Consider the following 17,961-nt stretch of genomic DNA (forward strand, 5'->3'; position numbering starts at 1 on the left):
GCAAAGCACTTTAAAATGTTTTGCCATCTTCATTTTTTATCCAGTTGATCACTTGATTATATGTTACAAGTAGGGGAGAGGATGTGGAATTATGGCCAGCACTGCAGACCTTGCACCTGGGGAACCTGGTTCGAGTTTCGGCATCAGCTCGACATCCTGTGATTCTGGGTAAATCACTTAATCTCCCCATGCCTAAAACCAAAATTAAAGTGTCCTTGTGTAATGTAACTGATGCTCATGTAAAGCACTAATTTCAGGTCAAAGCTGCGCTATGTAAAACTGCAAAAAAATAAAATACGTGTTTTGCACAATTCTGTCTTTGGGCTGTACTTCGGCTACATTTGTGTGATATATGTGCTACATTTGGGCTCTTTCTTTCTCTGGTGGCCATCTTAGGAGTCTTATTTGTTATGTAGCTCACCGTTTCCTCATTTACTGCAGTATCTTCAGTAGAAAATGCTTTCATTGTTTTACTTCAATTCCTTCAAGATGGCAGTCAGATGTGCCACACTTTTGGCATAAATTCAGAATGTTAGCACTCTAGTTTCTTATTAGAACTATGTAGTAAAGCTGCTACCAAGGAGGTAACTGGCAGTCTGCTGCTGGAGTTGAAAGAGCATGTTTCAGCCTTCATGTTTTAATGAACTAGAAAAGGAAGATATTTGAGAACTTACTTCAAACGTGCCCTCATTTTTCTTTCTACAGCATTAACCATAATTTCTAGGACAAAATGAAACCCCTCATTTAATTCCTGTCTAAATAAATTATTTAAGTTTCACCAGTTTGATTCAATCAAGAAAGCTTCAGGTGTGCCACACTTTTGGCATAAGTAAGACTGTTAACACTCTAGTTGTCTTTAGAACACTGTGGGAGGCTTCAGTAGAACACAAGGGAATCAACTGGCAGGCTGTTCCTGTTGGAAGTACATATTTTACTGAAATTGTCAGACTTCATTCTGATATGGCTAAGACAGATAGGGCCTGATTCTAACTTTGGAGGACGGTGTTAAACCGTCCCAAAAGTGGCGGATATACCACCTACCGTATTACGAGTTCCATAGGATATAATGGACTCGTAATACGGTAGGTGGTATATCCGCCACTTTTGGGACGGTTTAACACCGTCCTCCAAAGTTAGAATCAGGCCCATAGTGTGAATTTACAGAAAATATACTCTCATGTTAGCTTCTGGAGTACCTTCCATAATCTCTATGGGAAAATCATGAAAAAACTGTTTTCTCTCAAACATGATTCATGAAATCCCAGCAGAAGGCTTTTTCACATGGTAAAATCACACCAAAATTCCTAAACATAGTATGGTACCATGAACAAATGATTTATATTGTAATTAAAATCTGTTATCACCCTTCATATGTTTCTCTCTTTTGTGACGCTCTACACCTGCTGTTCACTACAATGCATTTCAATGGGACCATGTCTTAGAGTCCTATAAGTGCTGCCACAACATGTTATCCATATTGTGGCCAGACAATAAATGGGGGCTCCAATTGGGACCCCCTATATGCATGTTGGGGTCTGGGTGTGCTCACCGTGCTCATTTACATATTTTTAAATTCATTTTCAGTAAACAGGGACCAAGTCCCTGAGTCTTGTAATGGCTGCCAAAACATATTATTCAGGTTGTCACCAACCGATCAGGATTTACTAGTCTCCTTTATACCGGCCAATCAGAACACCAACGGCCCAGGTATATATTTTTTTTTTCCTTTAATTTAATTTATCAAAAACTACTGAACAGCAGGATCTGTGAACCAAGATGTAGCTTCCTGCCAATTTTGGTGTAATTACGTTCAGCAAATCGGGCTGTAGTTGTGTCTAAAGACCCTATGGGAAAATGCATGGGAAAAATGCATTTGGGAACCCCCTCTTTTTCATGGTCCCCGCTTGACGGATCTCCCTGAAACTTTGGAGACAGCAGCTGAGGTGAGTGGCAAACTAGTTTTGAAAATTTTGTGAACTTTTGTTAAACAGCATCAAAATTATTGGCAAAACAATAAACGCTTTTCCTATGGAAATTATGTTCTAACTGTAACTATCTACTGGTGACCGCCAGTGGGTATTGTGTGTGTGTGTGTGTCTATCAATTACTTGTGTTCGAATCCCAAGAATGTCAGAGTTCCATCAAATGGCATAAAGCTGCTGGTGGTATAGCATTTGTTATAGCTTAGTTTGGTGATTATATTCAGAGATACTGCATTAAAGATATGAATTGTGACTTTAGATATCAACCATGACCCAGAAGATGACAAAACCCAGCAGCGTAGACATTAGGACAAAGCAGAATGACGAATCACAGTTGTGATATCCAGTGTTTCCCTGGTCAATTGTTAACCAACATATTATTCTTGTGTATGGCTTGGTGTGGATATGGAGAACTATAAAAAACGTGATCGAACTCATTGGGTCTGATTTGTATATTCTCATTTCACCCTTCTCAGTACTTGTTGCTTCTTACATCCATCAGAGCAATAGTACCCTCTAGGGATAGCAGGAGGGGCTATTGGCTCATATCAGTAATTTGGAGACTCTCATGCAGCCTCCTTCCTTTTCCAGTACCACTCCATGGTTTCCAGGGAGCAACTTGACAGCACATCCTCACTCACTAGGCATTGCTTAGCATTTTCAGAACCCTTGATAATCCTACAGCCTTTACCTCTAACCTTGACATCAGTGTAGTGCCACCCCTATTTTGTAGCATGTTTCCAGACCCATTATAAGTCATTTGTCCGCGACCACAAATGCCTTTCAGGCTCACTCTAGTGGGCCAGCTGCTTAGTTTAATTTCCAATGCCAGTGCATCACCGTAAGCGACCATGAGTGTATGTATGAATGTCTGCATATTAGTGTGTGCATGTTTTGAATGGGTGCGTACAGGTGTATGTGCTGGGTTTGAGTATGTGTGGGAAAGAGTGTGTGTGTGCCCACCCAATCCCTGCTGCACATTACGAGACACCAATGCAGGCGACAGACAATAATATGATTCTCAAAGTGTGTTTGCAGTCGGTTCATGGTCTGTCGGCATGCTCCACGAAATGTGCCCGGTGTATTAGTTTGCCACAAAATAATTACATGATCACGCTAAGTGACAGGAATAGAATATCCTACACATCTCGCAGTGTCATATGATAGGTACATTAAAACTCTGACATTTCTACAAGCCACATAAATTGTCCCTGCTTCATGGCTATGTTTATCACCAGCTCGTTCCATTAACTAACTGCCTATGTTTATCCACATTGCCATTCTATATTCATCTTCAGACACCTATTAATTAGATACAAAGTAAACACAAGCCTGGCTAATCAGCATCAGATTATACTAATGATGTTTGAAAACCAAAAATGGAAGAAACATCCCTAGCAATTCATGGAGAAGGCTATAAATATCCCTGACAGAAGATACACTTCTTCAGCACCGAGGCGATGAGGACGGGGTTGATCTATTGAGCTGCAGATGTGGCTTCGGGGAGCAATCTGTCCAGCTGCTCAATATCAGCGCTGCCACATGGGCGCTGCAACAGGGGCGATAAATAATAAACCTCTTAGTCAAGGAGATAAATGCAATCGGCTGCTGCGTGTTGTTTTTTTCATCTCTACACCAAAAGCTTATGGATTTCAATTGTTAGACTGAGCAAGTGTTACTGAGAAGGATCCGATTAGCACAGTGAGAAAATAAAAGGTTTCCTCCTGTGCGCCCTCAGAGTTAGGCCAGCTTGACATCTGGTGTGGGTGAAAATGCTTTATTATTTGATGAATTCATGGAATAAAATGTGTTTAAGAGGAAATATCTGGCGGATGTGGAACCTCGTCTAAATCCAAATAAATGTGCACGTGGGACAGGTTGCTATTTTTACTTGTCTTTGTAATTCATTTGTTCATCCGGATTGATTCTCGGTCACGTTTACAGCTAGATGGAATACATTCCACAGCGGCGTGCACCGGGGCAGGCCATAATATCGCATATTGATTTAAAGAAATTGCGAATAGACAGCTTTATCTTAATTGAAAAAATTCTCTTGCTGAAGATAAGCGTACATATTTACGTAGAAATCTGCAACTGCTTGTCAGATTATGATGGAAGTGATGTAAAGTGAGAAACTGTGCGCTCCTGACGGGTTGATCTGGTGGCCTTTGTTACTACAATTAAGAACTATCTAAAGGCAGAATCCCGACTAAAATGATTACATGTGAATAAGTGTGAACGCCTGGAATGTGCTTTCTTCCTAAGCCCATACCATAATTAACAGAACACTAGAATTGTGTCCGTTGATTCTGGCACATTCCAACCTAACTTGTGGGGGGCCTATTCGCATACTGCATTTTGTATTACATAAAGTAGTACTACACTATGGCCCTCATTCTGACCCTGGCGGTCGGTGATAAAGCGGCGGCCAAGCCGCCAACAGGCCGGCGGTCTAAAATATGCAATTCTGACCCTGGCGGGAACCGCCAACACAGCCCGCCAACTTAACACTCCGCCCGCCACAGCGGTACAAACAAACAGCGCGGCGGTTCCCGCCAACAGCCAGGCGGCAGACAATGTACCGCCCACCCTATTACGACCCACCAATCTGCCACCTTTTCCGGGGCGGGAGCACCGCCGATAAGAACACGGCGGAAACAGACTACGAACGGGAAAACGCTCACCTCTACGCACTCCACGCGAGATTTCGGCAGCATGGAACCAGAGTTGCAGGTCATCCCCGCACTCCTATTCCTGCTCATATACCAGGAGCACGCCCGGCGGCGCGGAAGACATCGGTGAGTACTGCACCTACGACACAGGGGAGGGAAAAGATTACCGGCACACACCCACCCACCCACACCCACTACAACACACACATCAATGCATTCCCACAGATCACTGTCACAACCCACAAACCACCCCCCTCCGAAATAATGCAAAGACCAAAAGAAGAGATCATAAACGGGCAGATATATTGAAATATGGACACCAGTAATCCCAATAAATAAATAAACTATATACAAAATATATACAGCTACTAAATGTAGTCCAACCACTGTCCGTGGATCACAGGGTTCCTGTGCAAAGGGGCAAGGCCCAGTCCCACGACAAGAACTCCACGGAGAGAACACTGCAGGGGCATCAGAAAGAAAATCGGACAGGCACCTCAGGGGGAAGGGAAGGGGGGGCACCTCAGCCACTTGAGTACACGACGCCAGATCCACGAGGGGACTCCATGACCACTGGGCCATCCTGGGGAGAGCAAAGCCACAGTCCAAACAGTCCATACAGTGGGTGGCCTGCCCACTGGGCCATCCTGGGGAGAGCAAAGCCACAGTCCATACAGTCCATACAGTGGGTGGCCTGCCCACTGGGCCATCCTGGGGAGAGCAAAGCCACAGTCCATACAGTCCATACAGTGGGTGGCCTGCCCACTGGGCCATCCTGGGGAGAGCAAAGCCACAGTCCATACAGTCCATACAGTGGGTGGCCTGCCCACTGGGCCATCCTGGGGAGAGCAAAGCCACAGTCCATACAGTCCATACAGTGGGTGGCCTGCCCACTGGGCCATCCTGGGGAGAGCAAAGCCACAGTCCATACAGTCCATACAGTGGGTGGCCTGCCCACTGGGCCATCCTGGGGAGAGCAAACCAACAGTCCAAACAGTCCATACAGTGGGTGGCCTGCCCACTGGGCCATCCTGGGGAGAGCAAAGCCACAGTCCATACAGTCCATAACAGACCCCACTGCCACTGGAGGAGGCAAGTTGGCCAGAGGACATCCTGCAGCCCTGCCCGAGATAGATCCTGCCCTGCCACGTCTGCCAAAGGGCCAGCGGTTCTTGCCTTGAAGGGCCCAGTTCAGCGGTTCTTGAGACGGCGGGGCCCAGTTCAGCGGTTCTTGAGACGGCGGGGCCCAGGTCAGCGCTACTTGCCTTGAAGGGCCAGTTCAGCGGTTCTTGAGACGGCGGGGCCCAGTTCAGCGGTTCTTGAGACGGTGGGGCCCAGGTCAGCGCTACTTGCCTTGAAGGGCCCAGTTCAGCGGTTCTTGAGATGGCGGGGCCCAGCGGAGCGGTGCGTGAGACGGCGGGGCCCAGCGGAGCGGTTCTTGAGACGGCGGGGCCCAGCGGAGCGGTGCGTGAGACGGCGGGGCCCAGCGGAGCGGTTCTTGAGACGGCGGGGCCCAGTTCAGCGGTCCTTGCCCTGAAGGGCCCAGTTCAGCGGTTCTTGAGACGGCGGGGCCCAGGTCAGCGCTACTTGCCTTGAAGGGCCCAGTTCAGCGGTTCTTGAGACGGCGGGGCCCAGGTCAGCGCTACTTGCCTTGAAGGGCCCAGTTCAGTGGTTCTTGAGACGGCGGGGCCCAGTTCAGCGGTCCTTGCCCTGAAGGGCCCAGTTCAGCGGTTCTTGAGACGGCGGGGCCCAGGTCAGCGCTACTTGCCTTGAAGGGCCCAGTTCAGCGGTTCTTGAGACGGCGGGGCCCAGTTCAGCGGTTCTTGAGACGGCGGGGCCCAGTTCAGCGGTTCTTGAGACGGCGGGGCCCAGTTCAGCGGTCCTTGCCCTGAAGGGCCCAGTTCAGCGGTTCTTGAGACGGCGGGGCCCAGGTCAGCGCTACTTGCCTTGAAGGGCCCAGTTCAGCGGTTCTTGAGACGGCGGGGCCCAGTTCAGCGGTTCTTGAGACGGTGGGGCCCAGGTCAGCGCTACTTGCCTTGAAGGGCCCAGTTCAGCGGTTCTTGAGACGGCGGGGCCCAGTTCAGCGGTTCTTGAGACGGCGGGGCCCAGTTCAGCGGTTCTTGAGACGGCGGGGCCCAGGTCAGCGCTACTTGCCTTGAAGGGCCCAGTTCAGCGGTTCTTGAGACGGCGGGGCCCAGTTCAGCGGTTCTTGAGACGGTGGGGCCCAGGTCAGCGCTACTTGCCTTGAAGGGCCCAGTTCAGCGGTTCTTGAGACGGCGGGGCCCAGTTCAGCGGTTCTTGAGACGGCGGGGCCCAGTTCAGCGGTTCTTGAGACGGTGGGGCCCAGGTCAGCGCTACTTGCCTTGAAGGGCCCAGTTCAGCGGTTCTTGAGACGGCGGGGCCCAGCGGAGCGGTTCTTGAGACGGCGGGCCCAGTTCAGCGGTCCTTGCCTTGAAGGGCCCAGTTCAGCGGTTCTTGAGACGGCGGCCGGTCTATGGCCAACTGCTAATTGCCTGGTGGTGCCCTCCTGGGCAGCGGGGATGGTGCTCCTTCACTGCCCACCTGGGCTGTGGGTGGTGGGGCCCTCCTGGCCAGCTGGGCTGGGTCCTCCCTGGGCAGCGGCTATGGGGGTGGTGGGCTCTCCCGGGGCAGCTGTGCCGGTTCCTCCCGGGGCAGCGGCTATGGGGGTTGTGGGCTCCTCCTGGGCAGCAGGCCTGCTGCCTGACCTCTCCGACTTGCTGCCCTTGCCCTCCTTAGTCGTGGGCCTGTGTCCCTTTCCTCCCTTTGGAGCTGTGGCTGGTGACTGTCTCTGGGTGGTGTCCGGGGGGGATGTAGAAGGCGGGCTCCTGCGGCGCCCCTTCCGCCTTCTGCTCCTCTTCCCAGGGGGTGGGCTGGCTGTCCCCTTGCTGCTGGGCGAAGATCCAGACATGCGGGCTGGCGGGCTCCAATACCCCTGCACCCTTGTCAAGGGGGCTGCAGGGCTGGTGGTGGCTGAGGTGCTCTTCTTACCCCGACGAGAAGGAGGGGGGGGCTCAGGGTCAGGAAAGAAGTTAGTAGTGGCGAGGAAGAGCTTCTTGGGACAATGGAGAGTGGTAGGTACAGTGGGAATGGGAGTGGAGGGAGAGGATGTGGTTGTAGGTGAGTCACGTTTGCTGTCTTTGGGTGCAGGTGCAGGAGGGATAGGCTGTCGTGAGGTGGATGGCTGTTGGGTGGGTGGGTGGCTGCGTTTGTGTGGTGTGGAAGAGGGGGTGACAGACACAGTGGGAGAGGACACAGGGGACGTGTAAATGGCAGTGGGGGTGGTGACTGCACGTGTGCGGACTGGAGTGGAGGGTGTGCTGGTGATGGAAACACTGGCTGATGGTGAGGTGAATGGAGGTGTGAGTGTAGACGTCACAGGGAGGGAGGAGGGAGACGAGGAGGTGGGGGTCACAGAGGTGGTAGTGACTGTTGGCATGTCTGCATCGGAATGTTGCGTGTGTGAATGTCTGCGTGATCTGTGGTGCTTATGTTTGGATGAGCTTCTCTTGGGTGTTGAGGTGTGTGCAGGCTGGTCTGATGGTGTGGGTGGGACAGGCAGAGGAACAGGAGACTGGGAGGAGGGAGTTAGTAGAGGCAGGCAGGAGACAGGGACAATGGCTGCCGTCAGTGCTGAGGCCAGAGCCTGGAACGATCGCTGATGGGCAGCCTGACCCGAATGAATGCCCTCCAGGTACGCATTGCTGCGATGAACCTCCCTCTCCACCCCCTGGATGGCATTCAAAAGGGTAGTCTGCCCAACAATGAGCGTTCGAAGGAGGTCAATGACCTCCTCACTGAGGGCAGCGGGGGTAACAGGGGCAGGGCCTGAGGTGCCTGGGGCGAAGGAGATGCCCGGCTTCCTGGCAGAGCGGGCACGGGGCGAACGCTGAGGGGCTGCTGGGAGGGCGGAGATGGTGCGCTGGGTGGCGGCTGTACCTGTAATGGCGGGGGGCACGGATGGTGCCACCCCCGCAAGGGAGCCCCCTTCCGAGGACGTGTCCGTGTCGCTGCAGGCTCCAGTCGTCCCCGTCGTGGAGCTCCCCTCGCCCTCCGTCTCACTGGTCCAGTCTGACTCTGTGGCATGGCCCTCCTGGGCCATGTGAGATGCAGCTCCCTCCTGCCCCGATGCCACTTCTCCTCCGCCTGATGATGCTGATGCACACAAGCACAGAAAGACAAACAAAAAGGGGGGGGGAGAGAGAAATAAAGGGATATTGAGTACATGGATCTCCGGTACAGTTAGCGGACATGACAGACACAGATGCCCCCTGCACTAAGTTGCGCACTTGGGGTCCGCTATGCATTCCGTGGAACATGCCCTACACGCCTAGAGTTGACAACTGCACCCATGCATGACACGGCCCAGGGATGGCTGTACTGACACACTACTGAGGGTGGTGGCTGGGGACACAGGGGCTTACGGGGGTGCCCAGCCTACAGATATCGCCCTGGCCTAGGGGGACCCCCAGCCATCCTCCCCCAACCAGACACCTCCACTGCGCGACAACAGAGTAGATAATGCTTGTACTCACCCCCTTGTGTCTGCTGTGCTGCCCTCACGCGCCCATCCAATTCAGGGTAGGCCACCGCCAGGATCCGGAACATCAGGGGGCTCAGTTGACGGCAGGCACCCCGCCTACGTTGGGAGGCCATCCCCAGCAGAGACTCGGCGGTCTTCTTGGTCCCGCGGCGGATGTCCTCCCACCTCTTGCGGCAGTGGGTGCCCCGTCGATGGTGGACCCCCAGGGTCCGGACTTCCTTGGCGATGGCACGCCAAATCCCGATCTTCTCATGGGCGCGGACCTATGTGACACGTACAGGGAGGGAGAAATACCACGTTCAAGTTTGTCAGCTTTTTCCTTTCCAGTGGCCCAACGCCCCCCATCCCCGCCAGGCCCCCCGCCAGGCCCAACATGCCCCCCATCCCCGCCAGGCCCCCCTCCAGGCCCCCCGCCAGGCCCAACATGCCCCCCATCCCCGCCATGCCCCCCGCCAGGCCCCCCGCCAGGCCCAACATGCCCCCCATCCCCGCCATGCCCCCCGCCAGGCCCCCCGCCAGGCCCCCCGCCAGGCCCAACATGCCCCCCATCCCCGCCATGCCCCCCGCCAGGCCCAACATGCCCCCCATCCCCGCCATGCCCCCCGCCAGGCCCAACATGCCCCCCATCCCCGCCATGCCCCCCGCCAGGCCCAACATGCCCCCCATCCCCGCCAGGCCCCCCGCCATGCCCCCCGCCAGGCCCAACATGCCCCCCATCCCCGCCATGCCCCCCGCCAGGCCCCCCGCCAGGCCCAACATGCCCCCCATCCCCGCCATGCCCCCCGCCAGGCCCAACATGCCCCCCATCCCCGCCATGCCCCCGCCAGGCCCAACATGCCCCCCATCCCCACCAGGCCCCCCGCCAGGCCCCCCGCCAGGCCCAACATGCCCCCCATCCCCGCCAGGCCCCCCGCCAGGCCCAACATGCCCCCCATCCCCGCCATGCCCCCCGCCAGGCCCAACATGCCCCCCATCCCCACCAGGCCCCCCGCCAGGCCCCCAAGCCAGCCAGTATCCCCAAATCCAGATTGAATTAAACTCACTTGTTGGTCTGGAGGACCGTAGAGTAGCGCATACTGGGGGAGGACCCCATCCACGAGTTTCTCCAACTCCTCTCCAGTGAAGGCAGGGGCCCTTTCCCCAGGTGCAGCAGCCATTGTCCCTTCCAGACCGAGGTCACAGCAACACTTGCAGTATAGGGCCTCTCCTGTGAAAGTTCAAGTCGCAAGTGGATAAGTAGATAGAAAATGGCGGTCACGTCCGCGGCGGTGCGTACCGCGGCGGTGCGTCCCGCCACCACCGGCGCCCTTCGCCATTGGCTCCTGAAACCCATAGGCTTCAATGTTAACCAATGCGGCTTTGCGCCGCGGTCTTCGCCCGCCGCCCGCCGCGGTGTGCCACGCCAGCGCATTGACCTCACATCCCATTGTCACACTTCACAGGTCAGGCAGCCGCCATTTCCAGGGCCCACATGGCTCAATTTCAACTGCGTCACACAGGCCTAGGCCTTGCATAGCCACTCAGACACGCCATTCACTGCATAGAGAATCGTATACTGTGCTAGCTGTGAGTACGTACCTGTGGGTTGCTTGACTGTGTGCTCCATGTTGTCCTTCCTAGGCACCGTCCGCTGGGTTGGGCGAGGAGACGGATGAATCCTCCCGTGTACCGACCGCTGGTGGACTTGTCGACAATGGAAGAACGCCACATTATCCTGACCTACCGTCTTAACCGTGCCACTATCCATGAACTGTGTGCCCAGCTGGAGCCCGACCTGATGTCCCCCATCCGCCAATCCACAGGGATTCCCCCTCTGGTGCAGGTCATGTCAGTACTCCATTTCTTGGCAAGTGGGTCATTTCAGACAACCGTGGGAATTGCTTCTGGGATGTCTCAGCCCATGTTTTCGAAGGTGTTATCCAGAGTGTTGTCTGCCCTGATGAAATCCGTGAGGAGCTACATCATTTTCCCTGAGGTGGGCGAATTGGCTACAGTGAAGGGTGATTTCTACACCCTTGGACATATTCCCAACGTAATTGGTGCCATTGATGGGACCCATGTGGCTTTGGTTCCCCCAAGAGACAGGGAGCAGGTGTACAGGAACAGAAAAAGTTACCATTCAATGAACATCCAGGTGGTGTGTTTGGCTGACCAGTACATCTCGCATGTAAATGCCAAATTCCCAGGGTCAGTGCATGACGCCTACATCCTAAGGAATAGCAGCATCCCTTACGTGATGGAACAGCTACAGAGACACCGTGTATGGCTAGTGGGGGACTCTGGGTACCCCAACATGTCGTGGCTACTGACCCCAGTAAGGAATCCCCGGACCAGGGCAGAGGAACGGTACAATGAGGCCCATGGGCGTACTAGGAGGGTGATCGAACGCACCTTTGGCCTCCTAAAGGCCAGGTTTAGGTGCCTGCATATGACAGGTGGATCCCTAATGTACTCACCTAAGAAGGTGTGTCACATCATCGTGGCCTGCTGCATGCTTCACAACCTGGCTTTGCGCCGCCAGGTGCCTTTCCTGCAGGAGGATGGTCGAGACGGTGGTGTTGTGGCAGCGGTGGAACCTGAGGAGAGTGACGAGGAGGAAGACGACGGGGCTGAAACAGACAACAGGGACAGAATCATTGAACAGTACTTCCAATAGGACACAGGTAACATTTCAAAGATAATTTAGTAAATGTGAACTACTCTCCAGCATCTCTGCTGCCTGTCTATTTGCCCCAGTGTATGATGACTGAGTTTTGGCTTTTCCCTCCCTATTTCAGATCTGGGGTCCCCACTACGAGTCCTGTGCTTCGTTTCCCCATGGACTACAGCTTTGTGGCAGCTGTTTGTTGACTTCACCATGTACAAGGACATATTTGCACTGTCATGTCAATTACAATCTATTGAAATCACAGCCAGACTCCAGATATTTTGGTGCAAAATAGGTGTTTATTGAAGTGCTCAAAATGGGATGGGTGGTTTCAAGTGGGTGGGGGCTATGTTGAAGGAATGTCCATGGCAGAGTCCAGAGTAACAGTCACACAGGTGCATTGTCCAGAGGCCTGTGGAGAGATGGAGCATGGGCAGTTCAAGGACGGACAGGGTGACAATGTGGGACAGTGGGATGACATCAGGTGGTATCCATTGCTGGCGGGGGTCTTGACATCCTACTCTGTCTTCTTGCGAGATCTCAGGGCCTTCTTGCGGGGTGGTTCTTCTCCTGCAGGAGGTGGGGGTCTGGTGGGCTGCTGCTGTGCGGGGGCCTCCTGTCCACTAGCGCCGGCGGAGGTGGTTGGCTGTTCTTGGTCCAGGCTAGTGGCAGGGGCCCTTGGGTGTTGTTCAGTGTCCGCCCTGGTGTTTACGAGGTCCTGCAGCAGCCCTACCATGGTAACCAGGGTGGTGTTGATGGCTCTGATGTCCTCCCTGTACCCCCGATAGTGTTCCTCCTGCAGTGCCTGGATCTCCTGGAACCGGGCCAGTACCGTCGCCATCGTCTCCTGGGAGCGGTTGTATGCTCCCATGATGGTGGTGAGGACCTCGTGGAGAGTGGGTTCCCTGGGCCTCTCCTCCCCCCCCTGTCGCACAGCTGCCCTCCGAGTTCCCCTGTTTCCCTGGGCCTCTGCCCCCTGGCCGGTGTGCCCACTACCACTGCCCCCAGGTCCCTGTTGTTGTTGGGGTGGTGGGTTATCCTGGGTGCCCTGTAGTGGTAGACACACCGCAGATTGATGCGCCCTGGAGACAGAGGCATGGGCCCGCTGGGTGGGAGCTGTGCTGGTGTTCCCAGAGGGGTTAGGGTCTGTAGTGGCCTGTGCCTGTGTGAGGGGAACCGACTGTCCAGAGGTCCCCGATGGTCCGGGCTGGTCATCGGTGTCCAGATCGACAGAGCTGCTGTCATCGCTGACGGCCTCTTGGGTGGGGGGTGTGGATAATTCTGGCCCCTCCGCCGCGGTGTGTTGACGGTCGGGTCCTGCAGGGGTATAGAGGTATGGTTATAGTTTCAATGTGTGGCATATGGGTGTATCTGTGGGTTCTCGTGTCCCCAAGTGCTGGCATTCGTGTGTGGGGGCTTTGGTGAGGGTGGCTTGTGAGGGGGATGTGTATATGCATTGGGCATGCTTTGGTGATGGGTGTCCATGCTTAGTGGACGCATGCAGGCCTAGGTTTTGGGATGTGTGGGTTGTGATGGTGAGACATTGGCGGGGAATAGGTGTGCTGGGGGTGGGGGTGAGGATGGTGGTGGGGGTGAGGATGGTGGTGGGGGTGAGGATGGGGGTGGGGGTGAGGGTGGGGTTCGAGGATGGGGGTGAGGGTTGGGGTCTGATTTGGCATGCAGGTGGGGGGGAAGCAGTATTGAAGCTTCAACTTACCAGTATCCATTCCTCCGCCGACTCCTGCGAGGCCGTCAGGATGCAGGATGTTCAAGACTTCCTCCTCCCATGATGTGAATTGTGGGGGTTGAGGTGGGGGTCCTCCGCCAGTCTTCTGCACGGCGATGTTGTGCCTGGATACCATGGAACGCACCTTCCCCCGTAGGTCGTTCCATCGCTTCCTGATGTCTTCCCGATTTCTGGGGTGCTGTCCCACTGCGTTCACCCTGTCGACAATCCTCTGCCATAGCTCCGTCCTCCGGGCAATGCTAGTGTATTGTATCTGTGTGCCGAACAGCTGGGGCTCTACCCGAACGATTTCCTCCACCATGACCCTGAGTTCTTCGTCTGTGAAGCGGGGTTGTCTTTGGGGTGCCATGGGGTGGTGTGTATGATGTGTGGGGTGGAGTATGTGTATTTAAGTGAGTTGAGTGTGGTGGTGTGTGTTGTTTTGTGTGTGGATAGTGTGTGGGTGATGGTGTTGAGTGGCTGTGGATGTTATTTTTTGGATGCTGGTGTCTCGCTCTTGCCTTCTTTACGAATTTTTTAGCGTAGGGGTTTGTGGGTGATGTGGGTGTGTGTTTTATATTGTATTGTGTGTGTGGGAGTGGTGTGTGTATGTGTATCAGGTGTGTGGGATTCAAATCGTCCAATGTGGCTGGGTTTTGTTCGTTTGTGTGTATTCTGACCGCTGCGGTGTGTCCCGCCAATGGAATACCGCGTTTGAATGACCGCCGCGTGGATTCGTGGGTCGTAATGGCATGGGCGTATTTCTGTTGGCGTGACGGTGGAGGTTTTGTCACCTCCACCTTTCCGCCGACCGCTGGTCTGGCGGTCTGTTGTGGCGGTCGGATTTTCGGAGGTTTGCCTTCTGCGGGTCAGAATGACCGTGGCGGGTTTCCGCGACCGCGGCGGGATTATGGAGGATTTCTGACCGGCGGTAGGCGCCTTTTACCGCCGAGGTCAGAATGACCACCTATGACTACTCAAATACAAAAAAAAATGCTATCCGCAAACCTACAATGGAGACCTGTGCGTCCACCACTCATATGTTTTCTAAGTGACAGATATCTCCCCACAAGTTAGCCTACAATTTAGGTGTAAATGTGCACGGCACAAGGAGCAGCTGGAAAATAGGGGATACTTACTGCTAGATGGGAGGACTTCAGGAAGGGGTTGTGGAGGGACACGTCACATCAAAAACCCACCTACCAAAGATTAATACAATTCCTATTTACAAACTATGCCTCTAAAGTTACTAGAGCTCAAAAGCTCACAAAACAGTAGTAAAAGTACTCCAGCCCATCCTTGGAATAAGCCTACCACAGCACAGGCATTGCCACTCACTGCCATAGAAAAAAGTGAAGTAAGAGACTAAATCTAACAATCCAGGTGAAATAATTCAGAAATAACATAAAACAAATCAAATTACTTAAATTCATTAATATATATATATATATATATATATATATATATATATATATATATATATATATATATATATATATTAATGAATTTAAGTAATTTGATATACAACATATATCTCTCTCTCTCTCTCTCTCTCTATATATATATATATAAATATATATATATATATATATATTTATATATATATATATATATATATATAGTGGCGGTCACCAGTAGGTCATTATAGTTAGGACCACGTTTCTGAAGCACAAAAATATTTTTTCACTTGCCTAAATCTTTGGCACCGTTTTACAAATCTTCACAAAATTTTCCCCAAAAAGTGTGCCAGTGATTCTTGCTGTCCACAGAAATATTCTGGGTGATATGTCAAGTGGGGGCCAAGAAAAAGGTGGGGGCGGGTCAAAAAAGTTACATTTGCCATGTAAATTCCCATGGGACCTTTAGACATGACTACAGCCCGAGCCACTGAATGGAGTTACACCAAATTTGGCAGACACCTAGCATTTGTTAGTGCATCAGATCTTATTAGGTAATCTTACAAGGGGGACGCAAATAGGCCGATGGACCTTTTGACTGGGCTTCGAGTTTCTCCCACCATGAACCCATGAACTCTGTACCAATACAAGTCAATTGCAATATCAATCAATGACTTCAATAATCATTAGGAGTCATTAATTTCCACACACCATGACCTCTCGGCCATGAATAACCACACCTTTACGTAAAAGTTGGAATGTTTATTTCCCTATATTAACAATGCTAATGTCACGTAACTTACTCTCAAAATCAAAAGTTAAACAGACAGAAATGATACAGGCTGACCAAAGCGACGAAAGAATCACAATCTAATCAAAGCTTGAGCTACTGCACATTCTAAGGTTACGGTGCAAAATAATAATAAGAATAACTGCGCAAATTAAATAACATACATTTAGATTCAGCAAAGAAAAGACATTGACTGCTGTTACATGTAGCAAACGTCATCAGTGAGAACCCTAACTAACATCAGATTAGCATAGCATGTTTAGACTTCATGCAAAACAATTTAGTCAACACAAATTTGGAAAACATCTAACTATGGCTGTGTGAAAACAGGGCTGATTGGAGAGGCCCCCTGACTTTTGTCCCAATTTTTCATTTTTTGCTGGTGTTTTCCTAATTCTAATGGTGCCCTGGGTACTGCTGACCAGTCCCAGGGCCCGTGCTCTGTGTAAAATCAGTATGCAAATTAGGCTAATTATAATTGGCTATGTCAGCCTACCTATAAGTCCCTAGAATATGGTAGGGCATGTAAGTTTAGGGACCCCAGAATAGGTAATGCAGCGATAGGTGCAGTGCTGGGGTGTTCTGTGTCATTATAAAGGCAGGCCTCCCTTGTTGGCTGCTTTTAAATTAAAGTTAAATGCAAATTCGACTTTGGAATTAAAAGTAGTTCCAAAGTCTTAAACTGCCTTATCTTTACATATACGTCACCCCTGCGTGCCCCTGGACTGAGTGCCATGTAACTATAAGTAGGGACCTCATAAAAATAGTTTTATAAGCCCTGGTGAGGTAAAACAGCAACATTTTATTTTCCCTCATTGTAGTGAATGGCCTCCATAGGCTAGAATGGGGATACTTTATTTTAATTTATAAAGTCCCCTTGTCAGATACAATAATTTCGGTACCAAATTAGTTGTTATAATAAATTCCACAACTTATAATTGTTGGATTTAATATAACTTGTTCAGGTAAAGAGTTTTAAACTTTACCTGAAAAGTTGCCAACTTCAGCCCTGCAGTGTTTTGCTGCTCTGCTCTGATTGGGCAGCCTCTGGCAGCCTTGCCAGGCTGCCTTGATGAGGTGTGAAGTGGCCTGGCTCAACAAAAAGAGATGTGCCTGCGGGAGGAGATCTTCCCTCAGCAGATGGGGAAGTAGGAAGGTGGAAGGGTTGCCAAACTGGTCTTCAAAGGCATAGAAGGACATTTGTAGCAACCCTGCACCTCCCTCACATCCTGCAAACCCAGACAATTAGTTGCCCTCCGATTAGATGAGGAGAGGTCAGGAGAAGGGTGTGTTTAAGATTTCTAGCCACACCAGTAGGTAGGCTCAGCCAGATGTAACCCCCCAAAATCACCTTAAGCCATGATGATTTTTTGAGGAATGTTGCTCCCTGGGAAAGATTTTTGCCACACTTCCCAGGAAGTGGTCACCACAGGGGGAAGGACCATGCACCTGATTGGAGAACCAGGACCCCTTTGTTTTTCACCCAGGAGCAATGCTACAACTGTCAGACCTGCACCCACACCTCAGATCCCTACCAGATATCAACAAGGAAGAACTACAGAAGAAGAAGGACTGCCTTACTGGACCCCTGAACTGCACCTGGACACTGCACTCTGGAGGACTGCATCAGCTGCACACTTGGGCTTCACCACAAAAAGGAATTTGCCTGGCTTCAACTGGTTCAAGGAGGGACTCCCTGTTTGCTACAGGTGAAAAATTGCTAACCAGAGTCCCCTGCACCAACTCCTGAAGAAACTGACCAGCTGATCACTGTCCAGTGGCCGTTTTGGATTTTAAGCCAGGTGCATTCTGGGAGTTGTAGTCTGTACCCCTCAAGGAGCATCTCAGAGCTTCTGGAATCTTGGGGTGAGCTGTGGAACTCAAAGGCACATTAAGAGAACATCTGGAAGATACCCAGGTAGCCCTCATAGCTTTAGAGGCAGAGAAGTTGGCACTAGAGAAGGAGAAGTGGGCAAGAATTGAACAGAGAGATGGTGGCAGCAACAGAGAAGTTGAGGTGTCCATGGGTGTTTTTTTTTTCTCAGACTACCCAAGGGGATGGTTCCTGGTTATGTAGAGGGAGATGACATAGACAAGTGGCTGGGGGCCTTTGAGAGGGCCTTTCAGATGAGAAGGCTTAAGCCTCATTACTAGGGTTCACTTCTATGGGAGTTGGTCCCCAACTC

This window comes from Pleurodeles waltl, chromosome 1_1, assembly GCF_031143425.1.
Source record: "Pleurodeles waltl isolate 20211129_DDA chromosome 1_1, aPleWal1.hap1.20221129, whole genome shotgun sequence".
NCBI lineage: Eukaryota > Metazoa > Chordata > Amphibia > Caudata > Salamandridae > Pleurodeles > Pleurodeles waltl.